Genomic DNA, 19,324 nt, shown 5'->3' with positions numbered 1-19,324 from the left:
CTTTCACTTTTACCCTCATAAAAGTACAGGCTAATCTGCTAGACAGACCTCCAGAAATTCACAAAGTGATGAAAGCGTTTCCCAAAAGACCAGGTTTTGCTGAACTTGACAGCACTACTGACAACTATGGTCACTTTCTATCAGATACACACTCAGGACATTAACAAATTCATAAGGTTTTTACTGAACCTAATCTGTAACAGAGGCCTGTTTAATAACTTGAAAATAAAAGCTACAGAGGGTGAAACTTTACACTCACAGTCTTCTCAACCAAAAGTTAACCCTTCTCTAGGGCTTCTTGTCTCAGTGAGTGGCACTACAGGCCACCCAAGCGTCTCAGCAACAGGCTGTATGTCATCCTTGTCTCTTCTCTATCCCTGTTCACTCACATCCAATTAACTGCCATATCCTGTTACACATGCCTCACTTGTATTTCTCAGTTCTCCCTGCTTCTCTCCCTCTTCACTCCCATTGCCTTAGTTTAGCCCTGACCACACTTTACTGACAACCTTCTGTCTCCCCACATCTACCCCGATACTGCCTTCATTTGGTTGTCCATATAACAGCCAGAGTAATCTTTTGAAAGTACATAAGTTAAGGATAAATTCTAAATACGTTATATGTTAAACATGGATTTATCAAAAAAAAAAAAAAAAAAAAAAGGAAAAAATAACATGGCTTTGTCAGAGTCCCAACAGGAAACTCATGACACACAAACTGAGAAGTAAGGAATATAATGGAAAAAAATCATTTTCAAAGGTATGGGTAGGATTTACTGCCTGCTAAAAGTAGGGTGGCCAACTATCTCAGCGTGGCTGGAACCAAGGGTTTCCCCGGGATTCGGACTTTCAGTGCTAAAACCCAGAAAGTCCCAGCAAACCCAGGACACGTTGTTCACATTCAGTTGAAACCAGGAACCGTTAGCATCCTAGGCTTGAAGGGACATGAGAATAGAGTGGTTACCAGAACCCAGAGAGGAAAGGTGCATGGAGATGGCCACCTCACAAGAGTATGGCATTTGGAAGAGGGGTGACACCCAGCCTACAGACATCATCAGGAAGGAAGCCAGAAAAATAAAGACTCAAAGCTCACTCTTCCATCTCCTGGTGGATCCTCCCATTAACTTAACCAGGAGGAAAGGGCAAGAGAGATTATCTGAGGTCATCATATGGGTCAGCCTGGGGGAAGCAGAAGGAGAACCAAAGAGACGGTAGCAAGAGGACTCAGTCTGACATTCTGGCTTTGAAGATACAGAAATGGGCCACAGTTCAAGGAATGCAAGTGGCCTCTAAAACCTAGAAAAGTCAAGAAAAGAGATACCGCCCTGGAAACTTCAGAAGGAACGCTGCCCTGCCAGCACCTTGATTTTAGCCCAATGAGACTCATTTTAAACTTCTCACCTCCAGAACTATAGGAAAACAAAGTTATGTTGTTTTAAGTCACCACGTTTGTGGTAATTTGTTATAGCAGGGATAGGAAACTAATACATAAGGAAACTTAGAGGGCATCTGGTCCAACACCTCAGCCAATACATAAGTTGATCCAGGGCTTTGACTGGTGTGGGAAGTGACTCTGCTGTCAATGCAGAGTTTGTGAAGGTCTGGGTACTGAGCTTCAGGAAGAATATTCAGCCCCCTTCCTACCTCCAGTATAGGTTAGATGGGAAGGAGAAATGACTGAATGAAGGAGAATCAATTAGAAGGCTACTGTGAAAGCCTGACCAAGAGGTATTCGCTGGAAATAGGGTGGAGCCAGTAGGCAGAGACAATTAAGATAAATATGGCAGAGATGTTGTCATTATGTAAAGAATGGGACTCAGTGACTGATTAGAAGGAGAGTTGATGGCAAGATTTTAAGACTAACCACAGTGACGATGACATCATCAATAGAGCCAAGGCGGCCTTTCCTGTTGGCATGGCACCTGCTGTCTTTAACAGAATCAAGAATGGCTTAGAAAATGTCAGAACTCAGCTTCTAAATAACTTGAAATGCAAGAAATGAATTATATGTTTAAACAAAGCCCAAATCTAAAGCAATAACAAATATGTGAAATTCAACCAAGTAAACTAGAGGTACACATAACTGCAGAAATGTTTACTAGTAAAATACTACAGTTATGGGGGGAGGGTACAGCTCAGTGGTAGAGTGCGTGCTTAGTATGCACAAGGTCCTGGGTTCAATCTCCGTACCTCCATTTAAAAAAAGTAAATAAAGAAAAAATTTTTTTTAATTTTTAATAAAAATAAATAAAATAAAATAAAATACTATAGTTATTCTTCCACTTCTGCTTTCCTTAATTTGCTCCATTTTAGGAAAAAATTAGAAAATGTTTTTGAGGTATGTGATGAATATAATCAATTTTTCATATGCACTTAAATATATTTTTTCATTTAATGGAAACTAAATAAAGCAAAGAAAACCACTTTGAATATGTCATAAATGATTAAGACAGTGTTTGAGCTCTGTGGTTTTTATTTCATAATGGAGCTGGACAATGATAGACCAGGTTGATGTTTGGTTAAAAAAAATATATACACACACACACGTTTTAAGTTGTGTTCCCCAGAGGGAGACCATGAGATGATGATAAAGTGTTAAGTGTTTTATTAGGGAATTTCTCAAGGAAAACTGATAGAAGAGTGGAAAAGCAGGATAAGAAAGCACAGGAAGCCAAGCAAGGATACCATATCAAGGAGAAGTCCTGCAATGAGTTCTGGCTACTGGGGGGGGGATCTGGAGGAGTTCCTCCAGGGGATGCATATGGACGAATTTCCCAACTTAAAGAAATGGAGATGGAATATTTATATTCCCACACTGTTTAATTATTAGTTAAGGTTTCCCCCAAGTGACCCCTGAAAGCACTTCCTACTCTCCATCCAGGCAGACAAAGCAGGGTCCAGCAGCCTTAGGGCAGCCATCCAACAAATGGATCCAGGTGCTGGCTGATGGGAGAGAAAGTATGCTAGAGCCAGGGTACTCAAGAAAGGTAAAGGGATCCAAGAGAACATGGGTGGAGGGTTAAGTGTCTGTGACAAAATATTACTGAAAACGCAATATTTTGTTTGACTTTTGTTAAACTGAAGTAGAATTGAGTTATAGTATTATGTTAGTTTCTGGTGTACAGTGTAGTGATTCAATTATACATATATATATTCTTTTTCATATTCTTTTTTATTATAGGTTACTACAAGATATTGAAAATAGTCCCCTGTGCTATACAGTAAGATCTCGCTGGTGTTTGACCAACTGAATTGGAATCTTCACTGCTTAATCAGTATTTTCACTTGAATATTTTTTAAGCTATCTCGATTTTAAAGTACCAAAATTAGAACACTTAATTCCCCACCACTCTCACAAAAAGCTCTGTTCCTCTGCCAATTTCCCCATCCTATGCTTTGCCGCTGGATGGTCAAGCCAGAGTTGGGACTCAATCTGACTTTTTTCTAAATTCCTGCATCCAGTCCCACAGCATTCCAAGTGAATATACTATATCCTGGATCAGACCACTTCTCTCTGTCTCCACTGCTAACCCTAGGGTCCAACCCTAGCCTTTCTTCTGGATGACTACAGTCGCCTCCTGATTCAGCCTCCTGCTTTTACTTCTGTCCCCTTAAAATTCAATCTCCTTGTAGTGACAAGAATGATCATTTAAAACTGGATCTGCCATTTCCCCATTAAAATAGTTTATTGGCTTCCTATCGTATGTTAAATCCTGTCACCCCCCTGATTAAAATGCTTTAGTGGCTTCCTGTGGTATTTAAAATTAAATACTACAGTATCCTATGTGACCTGGCCTCTGTCTACTTTTCCAACTTCATCTCAGGATTCCACTGCTCATTTTGTTTAATCATACAGGATTCTGACATTTCCTAGATATTTCTGCATTGGGAATGGACACCTTTTTGGCTCTAAAAGTAGCTAGCTCCTTCTCTTCCTTTTAGGTCTCAGCCTAAATGTCATGTCCTTGAAGAAGTCTTCCCTCTCTCTCTATCTACCTATTGCTTCTTACCCTTTTATTATTTATGGAAATATTTCTTCTCCAGAATATATCACAATTGGCACCTATTTGGCTTGTTTATTTGTGTTCCCTCCACTAGAAGGTAAGCTCCATGAGGATAAGTATCATATGTCTTATTCACCACCACATCCCCAATACTCAACAGTGTCTGATTCATATCATGAATAAAGATTTCATGAGTAAATGAAACACAAGGTTGCTTCATCTTGTTTCACTTTTGCTCCTAACAATTTGACCATTTGAGGTCATTTAAAGTATCATCACTTAATATAAAAAACCTGACCAAGTCTTAGTCATGCTCAAAAACAAATGTGCATTCTGGGGGGAAATGACTGATGCTTTTTTCCCCATGTTGAACTGCTCCATTTAAACAAGGTTAATATACGACAGACCTTTCCAGAGTCATGATGTCTCTACAGATGGCAGTGCAGATAGTTTCATGGTGATATTTTTCAAACTATTTTATATCCAGGCCTTTTCCTCAACTGCCCCTTATAACGTCTGGAAGATTTAAGGAGACTAAACCCCTGGCAAACATTTTTTGAAACTAGGCAGTGGAACTTGATTTTTTAAAATTATTTTTCTCCTTATTTGAAGAGTTTTATTTTAGAATCTTAAAAGAAGATCCAATTTGGATGGTGCTTTTTGGCTCAATTTCTTCATTATTCCATTATGCTAACTGGATGTGTTAAATGTGTGAATACTTTAAGAGGAAGCAAGCTGACACTCTTGTTTCTAGGAAATTTTTTCTTTATAATCTGCATAGTTGATCATCTTTTGTCAACACTAATTGAGATTAATGATCTGACACTATAGATGCTATTGTTTAATAAAATACGGCTTCTATTAAATACTACTTAGTTATAATTCTGACAAAGTAATGCACACTCATTTCAGAAAGTTTGGGAAAGACAAAAAAGTTTAAAAAAGAGAAAAATTTAGTCATCTACAAAATTCCACCTAGAAATAATCCCATTACTGTATTTTCTTATGTAGCCTTCTAATCTTTTTATACACACACACACACACACATATATGCATTAACTCGTGCATTCAACAAACACTTACTAAGTACCTATCATGTTTCAAAAAGAAGTCTAGTTGCCACTGAACAGGACATGAGATCCATACATTCATGTGGCTTGCATTCTAGAGGACAGATTAGAACACTAACAATTAAGATGATTTCCATTAGTGATAGCAGCTATGAAGAACACAAAACAAGTAATGTGACAGTGTGTAAGCCATAAAGAGTAAGATAGTGAGGGCTAGCTACTTTATAGCAGGTTAGCAGGGAAGACCTTTCTAAGAAGACTTGACCCAAGAAATAAAGAATGAGGAAGCACCAGTCATGTGGGAATGTGCAGGAAGAGCATTCCATGCAGAGGGAACAACACGTGCAAAGGAGGAGTCTGACTACTTCTAGTAACTGCCACAAGGTAAGTGTGGCTGGGACTAGAGGATAAAAAGGCAGGAGTCTCTCATATTCATTATGCATTTTGACCGATTTCATGCATATCTTTTCATTTATATTTTTGAGCTAGAGAATTTAAATTCTTATGTTGTCAAATCATTTTTTTCTCCTATTAGAAAGTCTCTTACCTAATCTTCAATCAGAAAAATATTCACCTTTACCTTCTTCAAGTGCTTTTATTATTTCATTAATACATCCACAGTTTACTATGACATATAATGAGGATTTAAGTAGCGTTTTTTTCCCTAAGCAAACAACCCATGGCAAGCTCAACTTTTTGAATAAGCCTTCTTTCTCAGCTAATTTTGATTGCATCATTATCATATACTTCTTTTTGTTTGTTTTTAATGACATATACTCCTTATATTGCAGGCTTATGAACAGAAAAGTGCTATGAGTGGAGTGGCTTAAACAGTCTTTTAGGACATTTATTCCAGCAACAGTCTGAAAAAAGAATTAAATGGTCAAGAGCTTGAAAAGTGGAAGACCAGATAGAAAGCTACAGTAGTCATTCAGGCAAAAGATGCCAAGATCTTGAATTAGAGTCATGACACCATGACAAAAAGAGAGATCATGTATAAGAAAAACACTGAAGATATCAATCAAGCAAAACTTATCAAATGACTGGATGTGTGGCTGAAAAAAAAAAGAGAGAGAAAGAATCAAAGATGATTCTGTGTAACCTAAAGTGCAGTGTCTCCATATCTTGGCTCATGCTGCTTCTTTACTCTCAAATGCCCACTTGTATTTATTATTCAAAACTCAGAGTAAATACTGGAGCAAGACAAAATCAACCAGGCTTTCTTCTTGGCTAATTATTAGAAGCAAAAATTAAAGAACCAAACCTACACATTGAGTCCCACAATGGTTTTAAAGGTTACTAATCCCATCTATCCCACCTCCCTTCTCCAAAACCTTGCTCGTCTGGAATTTAGCTCAATGGCTGAATCATACTTATTTCATTTTCCAAATTTTTACTTCTTTTTCCTTCAGGGCAACCGATGTGGCTTCCCTCTCTCCCTCACATTAGCTTAGCCTCACCAACAGTAGGAATTCAGCTGACCCTCAGGATTGTAATAAATGCAAGGATGGTTAGGTAATTCTTGGCTATAAGCCATTCTTCAACAAACTCGATACAAGTCTTTCTTTTTCTCCAAACTAACCAACCCCCTTAGTACCCTGGTGAATGTCCCTCTATAGAATTCATCCAACCCAATCACTTAGGTAGAACAATTCTCCCAGGTATTCCTCCTAGTGTTTTCAGAGGTGAGGGAGGCTATCCACCTGCACTTCTGTCCACCTGCACTTCTGTCAAGTCCATTTTCCTAGACAGTCAAAATTATAAAAGACTTGAATATAAATATGAAAACAGTATGCTGCCTGTTTTATCTGCGGCATTATAATACACAGGGTTATAAAAGTGCTTATCATATTTACTATAAGAAGGTTGTTAAGACAGACAGGAGATTGGTGGTTGCCAGAGGACTACCCAGTGGGTCTGGGGTTTTCATTTTACAAAAGATTCTGGACTAGATAGTTGTGAGAGTTGCACAACGATATGAATGTATTTAATGCCACTTAATGTTACACTTTAAAATAGTTAAAATAGTAAATTTTATGTTATATGTGTTTTGTCATAATTTTTAAAATTGTGTTTATCTTGTTGTTGACAATGTCATTAACTAGATTTCAAAACGCCTTCTCTATAAATATCCATGGAAGGAATGTCTCATTGTATTACTAATACTGTGAACTGCACCGTAGATCATGTTCCCTTTAACCCTGGCCAACAGGAAGGCTTAAGGCAATTTTGGGGACCTTGCCTGGCAAAGGCATAAGATTTCACAGCTTATTTTTTGTAATAAGGTAACTCCAGGCACCACTGAATTTCCTATCTTTACTTTTCCTTCACTTCATTCTTCATTCTCATTTTCAATTTATTTTATCTTGCTACCATATATGGATCTTTGTAAGATACCTTAAATCATTTTAAGAATCTGGCAGAATACAAATAACCTAAACATCAAAGAATGATCAGATAAAGCGTTTGCTTATTTTGTCTCTCATAATGTAGTCTCTTTTCCCAGTATCAACTTCAAAATGGTCCTTGCATTGAGAACTCCAAGAAATCCTATTAGACATTTTTGTTAGATAATTAGCTTCCCCATAGTGAACATCTTCTTTTTACTGACTTTATTCACACCTGGTATTTTCCTTTGTTAACTGAACACCAACCGTTAAGCGCCATATTACAAATGCAGTGATAATGATGAAATGTCCGTAACTCTGAATAACAGCCACTGTTGAGAAAACAAATCACACTTACTCCCTGTCAGGTTTTTACTGCTTTCCATGATTACAAGAAAAAGAAGCTTAGCAATGCCTCTTTGTCCAAAGTGCAAAAAAAATTTGCTACATTTTAGAAAAAGGAATAATAGAAAATTATGATGTACATTTTTCTTATTTTGCGGCAAATTGAGGAGAACATAATTCCTCAAAACATCAATGCAGGCTTTTGAGAGGGCGTGTCCCAGAAAACAGAGGCTGGTTACAATGGCAGAGAATATTTTTAAATAAAAATCTCCATAATTGGTCCAAAACAAAGACTGAATAAATGGACATTTGGAATATGTCTTGGAGATAAGATGGGTCATCAAGGCTTTATCGCTGACTGATAATACAGTGGCAATATTAATGAATTTTATCTATTCACGCAACAAATGCAGGGTTCGTGTGAAAGCCTCCAATGTCAGTCACTGAGGCCCACTGTGGACCCCAAGAATTTTAGGGGAAGAAGGCAGAAAAAGAAGGGACCAGAACCATATACATATACTTTAAACCCTACCTTTAAAGTATTTAACTGAGCTCTTCTGAATTCTCTCTTGAACCAGAAAGGTAGTGATTAGAGATTAATGTCAGATGTATTACCACGTGTATAATCTTGTGCTGAAAGAGCATTAGGAGTCATAATTGTCAGAGACAAGTTGTCATCTTGCTGGAAGATGCTGGTTTTCTGGTACAGACACGTTGTCATTTGAAGCTCACAACAGCCATATTCAAGCAAGTGAGAGAACACTATGGAGAAGCAATTTCTCTACACTCACCGATTCGTTTGCATCCAGCACCAGTGACCCTAATCACTACATCATACAGTGCCTCCGAGGCTGACCCAGCAACAATGACGAAACACTCTCACAGACCTTTGAGGAATGAAAAGAAACGTCGTTGCAAAATTTAAAAGGTCAAAGAGGCTGTGGTTTTCACTAAGTCATCTGGATTGTGAGGGCAGAGAGCAAAAATAAAACCAGAGTTTCCTAGCACTCAAGTCCATAACTTCAGCACCATAGCCCATGCATGAGCACACACATGCATGTGCACACACTCACACAAACACAGAGTAACAGGAATTCAACTTGACAACCACAGGCTGCTGCTGATGCCAGGAAAGAAATGCACCAACTTACACTGAAGAAGCTGTGAAAGCAGAAAAATCCATCTACCGTTTTAATAAAAAATGTGAGAAACTAAGAAGATGAGCTCTGGTGCAATCACTGGGCGGATCTGGCTGTTTTGCTATTAATCATTCCTTAACTGTGCAGTCAGCAGAACTTTACTTAAGTCTATTCAGTGTTTTGTCGGGTCCACTGTAGGGCCAGTGTGACCAAGTGGGATAAGATTACAAAACTACCATTGTATCCAAACGCCCGGGAACTGTGCACAGAATTGCAGTCTTGAAGTGGAAAAGATTAACCCTGGGAAGAGACAACCACTCTTCCCAAGACTGGAATACTGAAATTTCCTGACATGACAACTTGCGTACTAGCAATTACAAATCTTGGGTTTAAGATAAAATCTTATACTGCATAGGCAATCAATCTTCAATCATTACCCTTCTGTTTTAAGAAAGAATTTGAATAAGATTAGATTATTACCTTACAATTAGAATCTTAGATTTTCTTATAGATCTGGTGCTTTTTCCTTACCTTTGTCTTCTGCTCCCAGACTAATCTGGGCATGTCAGTGATTGTTTGAGAGACCTTCAGACTTAGAGTCATTCTCCTGGTTACTGAGTTACCCAGAGGGAATGGGAGCATTTTCTATTATACCTCTTAAATTGACTCACTTGAGCCAACTGAGTATCTAAGACACCCATGATCTTGAAGCAAAGGCCTACACCTTGGAAGACACCAGTCAAAAAAAGCAATAATGCCTCCGAGGACCCATCTCCACTAATCCCACAGCTCTCCACCCCCAGGTCCAGCGTCCTCCCTAGGAATGGGAGTAGCTGCAGTGCGTCCAACGTTGATGACCCTTCTTCTTTTTATTGAAGAGCAGTTGATTTACAATGCTGTATTAGTTTCTGGTGTACAGCATAGTTATATCTATATCTATATCTATATCTATATCTATATTTCCTTTTTCATATTCTTTTTCATTATAGATTGCAACAAGCCATTGAATATAGTTCCCTGTGCTATATAGTAGGACCCTGTTTATCTATTCTGTACATAGTAGTCTGTATCTGCCAATCCCAAACTCCCAATTTATCCCTCCTTCCCTTCTTTCCCCCCTAGTAACCATAAGTTTGTTTTCTATGTCTGTGATTCTCTTTGTTTTGTAAATAACTTCATTTGTGTCATTTTTTTTTTTAGATTCCACGTATAAGTGGTATCATATGATACTTGTCTTTCTCTGTCTGACTTTCTTCACTTAGTATGATAATCTCTAGGTCCATCTATGTTGCAGCAAATGGCATTATGTCATTCTTTTTTATCCAGATAACTTCTTAATCCATTCCTCTGTCAGTGGACATTTAGGTTGCTTCCATGTTTTGGCTATTGTATACAGTGCTGCTATGAACATTGGGGTGCATGTATCTTTTCCAGGTGGAGTTTTCTCTAGATATATGCCCAAGGATTGTATTGCTGGATCATATGGTAAGTCTATTTTTAGTTTTCAAGGAACCTCCATACTGTTTTCCCAATAGTGACTGCACCCACCAACAATGTAGAAGGGTTCCCTTTTCTCCACACCCTCTCCAACATTTATCATTTGTGGACTTTTGAATGATGGCAATTCTAACTGGTGTGAGGTGATACCCCATTATAGTGTGGATTTTCATTTCTCTGATAATTAGCAATATTGAGCATCTTTTCATGTGCCTGTTGGCCATCTGTATGTCTATGGAGAAATGTGTCTTTAGGTCTTCTGTCCATTTTTCAATTGGGTTGTTTGTTTTTTGATACTGAGTTGTACGAGCTGTTTTTATATTCTGGAAATTAAGCCCTTGTCAGTTGCATCATTTGCAAATATTTTCTCCCAGTCCATAACGCTGTCTTTTCAGTTTGTTTATGATTTCCTTTGCTGTGCAAAAGCTTATAAGTTTAATTAGATGATGACCCTTCTTGAACCAAGCTCAACTGCCATTAGGTTCCCAACTTCAGGAGCTCACTCAAGGCAGAGGTGTTAAATGTCAGCATCAACCCAAAGAACATGACTAGGATCCCTTTTCTAAATACCATATTCCTTCCTAAGACAGAGTCACCTGAAGCAGGGGCTTCCTTCATATTAGTTCAATTGTTTTCTATTGCTTAGTGAAGGAAAAATCCAGAAAATAAAAACAAAGGATGCATTTGCTGGGGAATAGAATATTTTACCTTTTTACTTTCAATCCAATCCTAAACATCTTTAACTTGTTAGGACTCCATCCCCTTACACTCCATCCCAAGGTTTAGATAATCATAAAACATCCTTTAGGAAATCTCCTTGCATCATACAAGTTTGCTACCCTGATAGTTCAGTAGCCCTGGCTGTGGGCTTTACTGGACTCTACACAGTTGCATGTTGTTATCCCGCCCTGAGCTTGGTCCTCCTTGTGAACTCTCTTAGTGCCATGCTCCCTCTTGCTGCTGAAAAGGCTCCCCTTCCTCATTTGTCTCCTACCCTCTCCTCCACAGCAGCACCAGAAATATCTAATGATTCTTTAAAGCCCCAAGCGACCATACCTTTGGCAATATCATCCCAAGGTAAGACCTTATTACCCACACTTCAGACTTTTAAGACGGCCCATCTTTGGCCCACTGGCCACAAAACCTAAGACATCACTGTTCAAGATCCCTTCTGATTTTGTTGTCCACTCTGCTTTTACTGCCAAATCCACTGACTAGTTCAGTCTCAGGACCAATAGTGCCTTTTGGATAACTGTTAAATATTTCTGACCTCATAGTATGGCATGAATGTGTCTCCTTGTCAGTCTCTTCTTGGTCTGCTGGGCAGCTTTCAAGTCTATATGCACACAGATCAATGCTACTTACCCCAGTCCTATTGTTTGACAAAAAAAAAATCTCCTTGGGAAAAAGGGTGAGAGAGATTATTCTCTAGAAAACGGTCTTTTTTTCTACAGCTTTCTCCTCTTTCCCCCTTTCAAAGTATCCACTTACCATACTTATATGGTGTAAAATTTTGACTTTATATTCAGAACAGGTGAATGGGGCTCAGAAAGAATATTTTCACAGCATAAACTGAATCTCCTAATTCCTCCATCAGGCCCTTCCAAGACAGGAATTATACATGCTAGAGCAAATGATGAGTTTCTACACAGATAGGCATCAATTTCATACAGATTAGTAAAAGCACATTCATTCAGATCCCATTAATTTGATATATCTCATGAAGTAGGACTGTGGTTTAGCTGTATTCTGTGGGAAAAAAAAAGGCTATCCTAAGCACATTAAGACAAAGTGATAAGAGGACTACATATGACATCAATCTTTTCTCTTCTATGTTTTTTTCAGGGACACTAGAAGTATCAGTGTACACACGTTACAAAAGTTTTCATTTATCAAATCACTACTGATACATTGTTTGTGCCAAACAGGTACCCTCAAGGAATTTGCAATCTGGTAATTACAAACTACAAACTAGAAGTTTCCCTAGTTAAAAATAATTCTTATGATTGTATTTTCAAATTATCTACTACTGGAGACATACAAAAGGAAGTCACATACACATAAATTGGAAGCATAACAATAAATGCCTCAGGACTTTACTACCTAGCCTCAGAACTAGAACATTCCCAACATACCTGTATTAACCCCCATGCCCCTTTCTTATCCCCTCATCTGCCTCTTCCTACACCCCTACCAGAACTAACCACTATCCTGAAATCTGCATCTATCATTCCTTTGCTCTTCTTGTAGTATAACTCCATATGTATTCTTAAACACTAAATTAAGCTTCGCTTGTTCATAAACTTTTAAAAAGTGGTATTTAGCTATGTGGATTCTTTTGTGACCTGCTTTTTTCACTATTATGTTTTTAAGATTTCAACCATGCTACAGCAGTGTAGCTGTGATTGGTTCATCTTCACTACTACAACATTCCATTTTACTTCTCTATTGTCATGTTGATGGACATTTGGACAGTTTCCAATAATTTTCTATTGTAAATAACATGTTAACATCCTTGCATGTGTATGGTGCTTATATGCAAGAGTTTCTCTAGGATATACCCAGGAGAGAAAATGCTAGGGGTTGGGGTACGTTCAAGTTTACAAGATAATGCTAAAAATCATTTTGAAAATGGCTGTACCAATATTTACTTCCTTCAGCAAGGTATAATTTTCCATTGATCCATATCCACTCCAACAGTTAATATTGACAGATTTTTTGTTTTTTAAATTTTGTCAATGTAGTGAATGTGTAATGTTATATCACTGTGGTTTTAACTTACATTTCTTAATTATCAATAAAACTGAGCACATTATCATATGTTTACCAGTCATTTGGATTTCTTTTGTGAAATGTCCATTTAAGCCTTTCATTCTTTTTATATCAGCTTGTCTGTCTTCTTACCAATTTGTAGGTATTATTTATTGACAAATAAAATCTTATCAATTTGTAACACATGTAGTCAGTCACATGTGTTACAAATTACATTTCCTGGGTTGTGACTTACCTTTTCATCCTATTTATAATGTCTTTTGTTGAATAAAAGCTCTTTATCTTAATGTAACTGAATTTATCAGTCTTTTCTTTTTTGGTTAATACTTTTTATGTTTTAAGAAATCACAGCCACCTGTGAAGCAAAATATATAAGAAATGTTTCCTCTGATCCATTATTTGTCCCTGCAAATAGTATAATTCAATTTATTTTAAAATATTCTGTAATTTTAACCAGTACTTGGCTATTCCTAGAACCACCTGAACCAGAATCACTTACGTAGTTTTAAAATGTTAACACAGAGTTTTAATTTTTTTCAACAAATATTTATTGAGTAATTTTTATATGCCAGGTACTGTTCTAAGCCTGAGAATACAGAAGTAAATAAAACCGACAAAACCAAAGATATACAGATGGCAAACAGATATATGAAAAGATGCTCAACATCATTAATCATCAGAGAAATGCAAATCAGAACAACAATGAGGTATCACCTCACACCTGTCAGAATGGCTATCATCAAAAAGTCTATAAATAAAAAATGTTAGAGAGGATGTGGAGAAAGGGGAACTCTTGTACACTGTTGGTGGGAATGTAAATTGGTAAAGCCACTATGGAAAACAGTATGAAGGTTCCTCAAAAAACTAAAAATAGAACTATCACATGATTCATATAATGGGTATATATCCAAAGAACATGAAAACTTTAATTCAAAAAGACATTTGTACCCCAATGTTCCTAGTAGCACTATTTATAATTGCCAAGATATGGAAGCAACCTAAGTGTTCGTCAACATATGAATGGGTAAAGAAGGTGTGTTATAGATAGACAGATAGATAATGGAATGTTATTCAGCCATAAAAAAGAATGATAGTCTGCCATTTGCAACAACATGGATGGACGTAGAGGGTATTATGCTAAGTGAAATAAGTCAGACAGAGAAAGACAAATACTCTGTTATCCCTTATGTGTGAAATCTAAAAAACAAATGAAGGAATGTAACAAAGCAGAAAGAGACTCACAGATACAGGGAACAAACTAGTGGTTACCAGTGGGGAGAGGTAAGACAGGGTTAGGGGGTTAAGAGCTAAACTACAAGAATATATTGTACAGCACAGGGAATATAGCCAATATTTTATATTAACTTTTAATGGAGTGTAATCTATAAAAACACTGAATCACTATGTTGTACCTCTGAGACTAATGAAATATTATAAATTAACTATACTTCAAGTCAATCAACAAATTACGCAAAATAGCTGTAACATTTTATGGTTTACATATATCTGAGAGAAAGGTAAGTAGGTAAAGTTAATAATTTACCTTCTTTTTATTTGTCTTCCTCCTTTTATTTCTCTGCTCTAGGACCCCTAGGTTTTTTGATTCACGTATTTTATGTTGACTTTTCCACTATGGCAATGACACCTTTGCAGACGCAATCAGAAAACTGTAGCTATGACATATGTTTAGCCTTGAGAATTTCTTCCTAGGGAGAGCTGCTAGCACAGAACAATAAGTGGGATGCTAGTGAGTTGTAAACATTATTTTCCTCTAGTGTATAGAGAAAGTTGCTTCAATAAATATTTCTCTAAACTTGGCTGAAGCCCACCATCTTGATTGATGTTTGAATCTCTGATCATATTAAAAAATGCACCAAGGCCCTTGCTTTCCCCACAAAATAATAAGCTGTTTTCTTATTTGAAAAATTATGTTGCTTTAATGACAATTTTAGACTTCATACTTTGGATTTATAATAGAAATATTAAACTATAATATCTTTGGATAACTATGGAAATTGCATTTAGGGAAGGTTCAAAGTTGAAATCAAGACAGAACAAAGATCCTGTGTCTAATATTGCTTACAACTTTTGTATAGATTGTTTATAATTTAGCCTCCAAATCCTCCATTTATGGTCTCATCTGCTCCTCAGGGGATGACTGCCTGGGAACTAGATTTCCCGAAATCCCTACAACAAAGTTCCGGGTTACAGAATGCCAGTGAGAGGCACAATGCATGATTAGGAGGTAGGAGAGAAAGAAAGCCATGCCGCTGTTCCCTAGCTACAGTACACATGGGTCCCTGCACATGCAGGATTTTCCAAGTACCTCTACATGCTTCCTCATAAATCTCCTAACTTGGTGCTGCAGATTTGTGAGGTTCCTGCAACTTTCTGATTCCCTGAAAGCTGATGGTAAATCTGAATCTAGCAATGGCCTTCCTTGATCTTCTAAAACTCCAGCTCCTCTAATGATTTTGAAAGCACCTGCTTACCTGTATTAAATCCCCTTCTTGCTTGAAATGCTTAGAGTAGTCTCTGTATTTCTAAACTAAATCCTGAATAATTTAGCATCCCATTCCACTTCCTTTTGCCTCTTTCTTGATTTCTAAATCCCCAAATCACAGTTTGACTGATAGCCTTCAAACAGAGAAGAGATCCCCCCGCCCAATACCTGGATTCATGAACTGGAGACCTGAAATCCCAGAAAATATAACCTTTAAGTAAACTGACTGGGAGACCAATAGATCCTTTGAACTATAGAGAAACACAAACATCAAAATAAGAATTGACATTTCATTTCATTACTGTTGTAGCCAAAACAGTTCACAATATGTAGAAATTTCTGTTCTTAAATATGTATGTCCAAGCACTGAGAAAGATGGCTTTTTTGAGCATTATGTGTTTCAAACATCTGATCAGGTAATTAAATTTGCTAAACTTTAAAGGTAAGATTTCTACCAGCAGCCAACTTACTGAACATCCAAAATATGCCTTACAATTCAGCTGTATTAGTCTGTTAAGGCTGCCATAACAAAATATTACAAACAGAGTGTTTTAAAGAACAGAAGTTTATTGCCTCATAGAAGTCTGAGACCAAGGTGGGTGGTGGGGGGAGGGGCATGCACCCTCAGAGTGCGCTAGGGAAAGAGCCATTTCTGACCTCTCTCTTAGCTTCTGGTGGTTTGCTGGCAATATTTATCGTTACTTGACTTGTAGATTATCACCCCGCTCTCTGCCTTCATCTTCACATAGTGTTTTCCTTCTGTTTGTGTCTCTGTGCCCGTCTTTCCCCTTTTTATAAGAACACCAGTCATACTAGATTAGGATCCACCTTAATTACCTCATTTTAACTTGATTACCTCTGTAAAGACCCTATCTCCAAATAAGGTCACATTCTGCACACACATACTGAGGTCTGGGAGTTAGGGCTCCAACACTAACTTTCTTTCAGGGGACACAACTCAACCCATACCAGCATGCTTCAGAACTGTCTCTCAATAGTGTTCTCAAGGCAAGATCTAGACATCACCAATAGATTACAAGCCACATTCTGAATCTAACAAAATTCTAACAATTAAATGTAAGTATAAGTTTAGTCCTTTAGTTCCCATCTGTCACTGAAGTAAAAAGACTGTCAATTCTAGATGACCTTGATGTTCTTTCATATTCCACATTTAGATCTTTTCTTTAGTTATAAAAACAATATATGATCATGAAAATGGAAGCCATACAGAAGTGAACAAAGCAAAATACTTTATCCAACCTTCTCTCCTCCTTGCCTCAAGTCCCATGTCAAAGAAAGGTTCCATTAAGAGTTCATTCTTTCAGATCTTTTTAATGTATGTACATATAAAACATTTTCTTTTCTTCAACCTGAATTTTCTAAATGTGTCTGAATGAGCATATATTGCTTACCTAAAAATGAAAAAATTGAATAAATAAAAGCTTAAAAATGAAATGGAAATTTTATTCCAAGATCTCTTAAATGAATCTCTAGAATTTTAGAGGGAAAACAAAACAGAAATGTCCTTAGTGGAGAGAAAGGCAACTCACTTGTTTGCATATTGCAATAGAAATAACCCTTAGGTTCATTATCAGTTCAGTTACTACTCAATTGGGAAAGAACCAATTTGCACAGTTCCTGGCACACAATAGCTGCTCAATAAATATTAATCAATTAATTAGACGATAAAGTAGTTTCCAGGAAATGTCTTTTAGGACTGGAGAGTCTGGATTAGAAATCTGAGGGGGCACAGGTGGTGTTGTCATTGCTTCTTCCAATTAACAGTTGGGAGTTTCCAAGAGAAAGGAGGCTACAGGAGGTGAAAGACTGGCTATGCAGATGGTGTCAAAGAAGAAAATTTAGATTTCTAGACTACAATCTAAAACACAAAAATGATAACCTTTGGGCTAGAAATGTAGCACATGTTAGTAGTACAGGGAAGCATAAGTTTGTCAAAAAATGCAGTAACCTAATTAAAATCAATGGAGCAGGAGATCTGGACACTGGTTGAAGCTTTACCTCAATTAAGCTATAAAACCAAATCACTGTGCCACTTTCATTACAGTCACCTTTTAAATGACAACACAATGTCTAATCTTAATCTTCTAATCCTAAAAGGCAATGTATCTCTAAAGGAAGAGGGAGAAAATTAAAGTGAGGCATGAGTCCACTTACTAAGGAGACCTAGCAGGCATGACATGGAAGGAATTACAGTAATATCCAAGGTACCCAGTGATGTCCACAAGACAATAACTAAGAATAGATTCAGAAATAATGGTCAGAGTCTCAGATGATTATACACTATTATGTAGAGTGTAGATAGAGAACAAAGAAATCTTGATATTGCAACAACAACAAAAAGACAAATACAACATTATTGATGTCCTCAGACAGAAATTAATATTGTGATTGATGTGAAAGGAGAGGCAGAATTTTATTGATTGTAAATAAAACACACATCTGCTCAAAGATTCTAAAATGCAAGGGAAAAAATATTCCAAACAATATAAGGGTAAGGATAAAAGGAGAGATCAAATCTAATAACTCATTTATCCATTCAGTCATTCAAACTAGATGATATTCAAGACATTTAACAACTGGTATGATACAGCCAATCAGAATGTACACTTTGGCCAACCAGAAAAGATACCAGTTATAAACTAAAGATACAATGAATGGAATTGGCCAACTACCTACCATCCCTGCACTCAACTGAGTACATAAGAACAGAATGTGTGTGTGTGTGTGCATGCACGCACGTGCATAAAAACATATAGAATGCTTTTCACCAAATATACCCTCAGCATGACCTCTTAGGTCCAAATTATTGTTAATAAAATTATAAGATTATATTTTTTCAAGAAAAAATCTGAAATTTGCATTTAATTTTAAAACTCATTTTACTATAAATATTTGATTTAATCATGTTTGACTGCTTTTGAAAAACCACAAGTTCTTTTATACCCTGTTTTTGCTCATTCTTGGACTACTGGAGTAAAACAGCCAATAATTTTAAGTTTCTCAATGTTTTGCACATAAAGAGATTTTGCATATAATCTCTTGCCTTTACACATGAAATCTAACAAGCAGGTATCAAATTTGTGAGATGTCAAGAGTTTCCTCATAGAAATTTTAAATCATTGCTCCATTGTTTTCCAGCATTTGTCATTCCTAAGGAGAATTCTGAGCCAGCGAGAGTTTTACTCCTCTGCAGGTAAACATTACATGCATTGAGAGTTTTCACTTCACCTGAGTACTTTTGTAAGTGAACACCTAGGTGTGATTCTCTCCTATTTTTTAATTCTCTTCTTCATTTTTATAAATTCCTTTCAGGAAACTTTTCTGCTTTTATGTCTCTATTATTGCTTCTGTTTCTACTTCTCTGTCCATTCTTTCCTTAGGCTATTACTTTCTCTTCCAAAACAGCTATAACTCTTCACTAACAAATAGTCTTCTAAAATGTATATATATATACATATACATAATTTTTTGCCTCATAGTTTATAGATACACATAATTTCTAGCCGCAGCCTCTGAGTCAGGCTGTGTTCTTTCTCCTGTCCCTGGCTCTGCCACAAGTCTTCCATTGGCTTCATGTCATTGTGACA

General features: G+C 37.0%; 1 protein-coding gene across 7 annotated transcripts in view; it reads right to left on the bottom strand.

Annotated features, from left to right (window-relative positions):
• Window positions 1-19,324, bottom strand: part of PLPPR1 (phospholipid phosphatase related 1) — a 486,000-nt gene that overhangs the window by 346,950 nt on the left and 119,726 nt on the right. The window contains exon 1 of one of the 7 annotated variants that reach the window (XM_074361917.1): window positions 9,476-9,505. The exons of 5 other annotated variants lie outside the window; for them this stretch is intronic. The gene's annotated coding sequence lies outside the window, so the exon portion shown is untranslated. Of the gene's footprint in view, window positions 1-8,596; window positions 8,698-9,475; window positions 9,506-19,324 lie in introns of those variants that run through there. One more of the 7 variants, XM_010952952.3, reaches the window with a different exon arrangement.

Source organism: Camelus bactrianus, chromosome 4 (assembly GCF_048773025.1).
Source record: "Camelus bactrianus isolate YW-2024 breed Bactrian camel chromosome 4, ASM4877302v1, whole genome shotgun sequence".
NCBI lineage: Eukaryota > Metazoa > Chordata > Mammalia > Artiodactyla > Camelidae > Camelus > Camelus bactrianus.
This window is presented reverse-complemented; position numbering and strand designations above follow the sequence as displayed.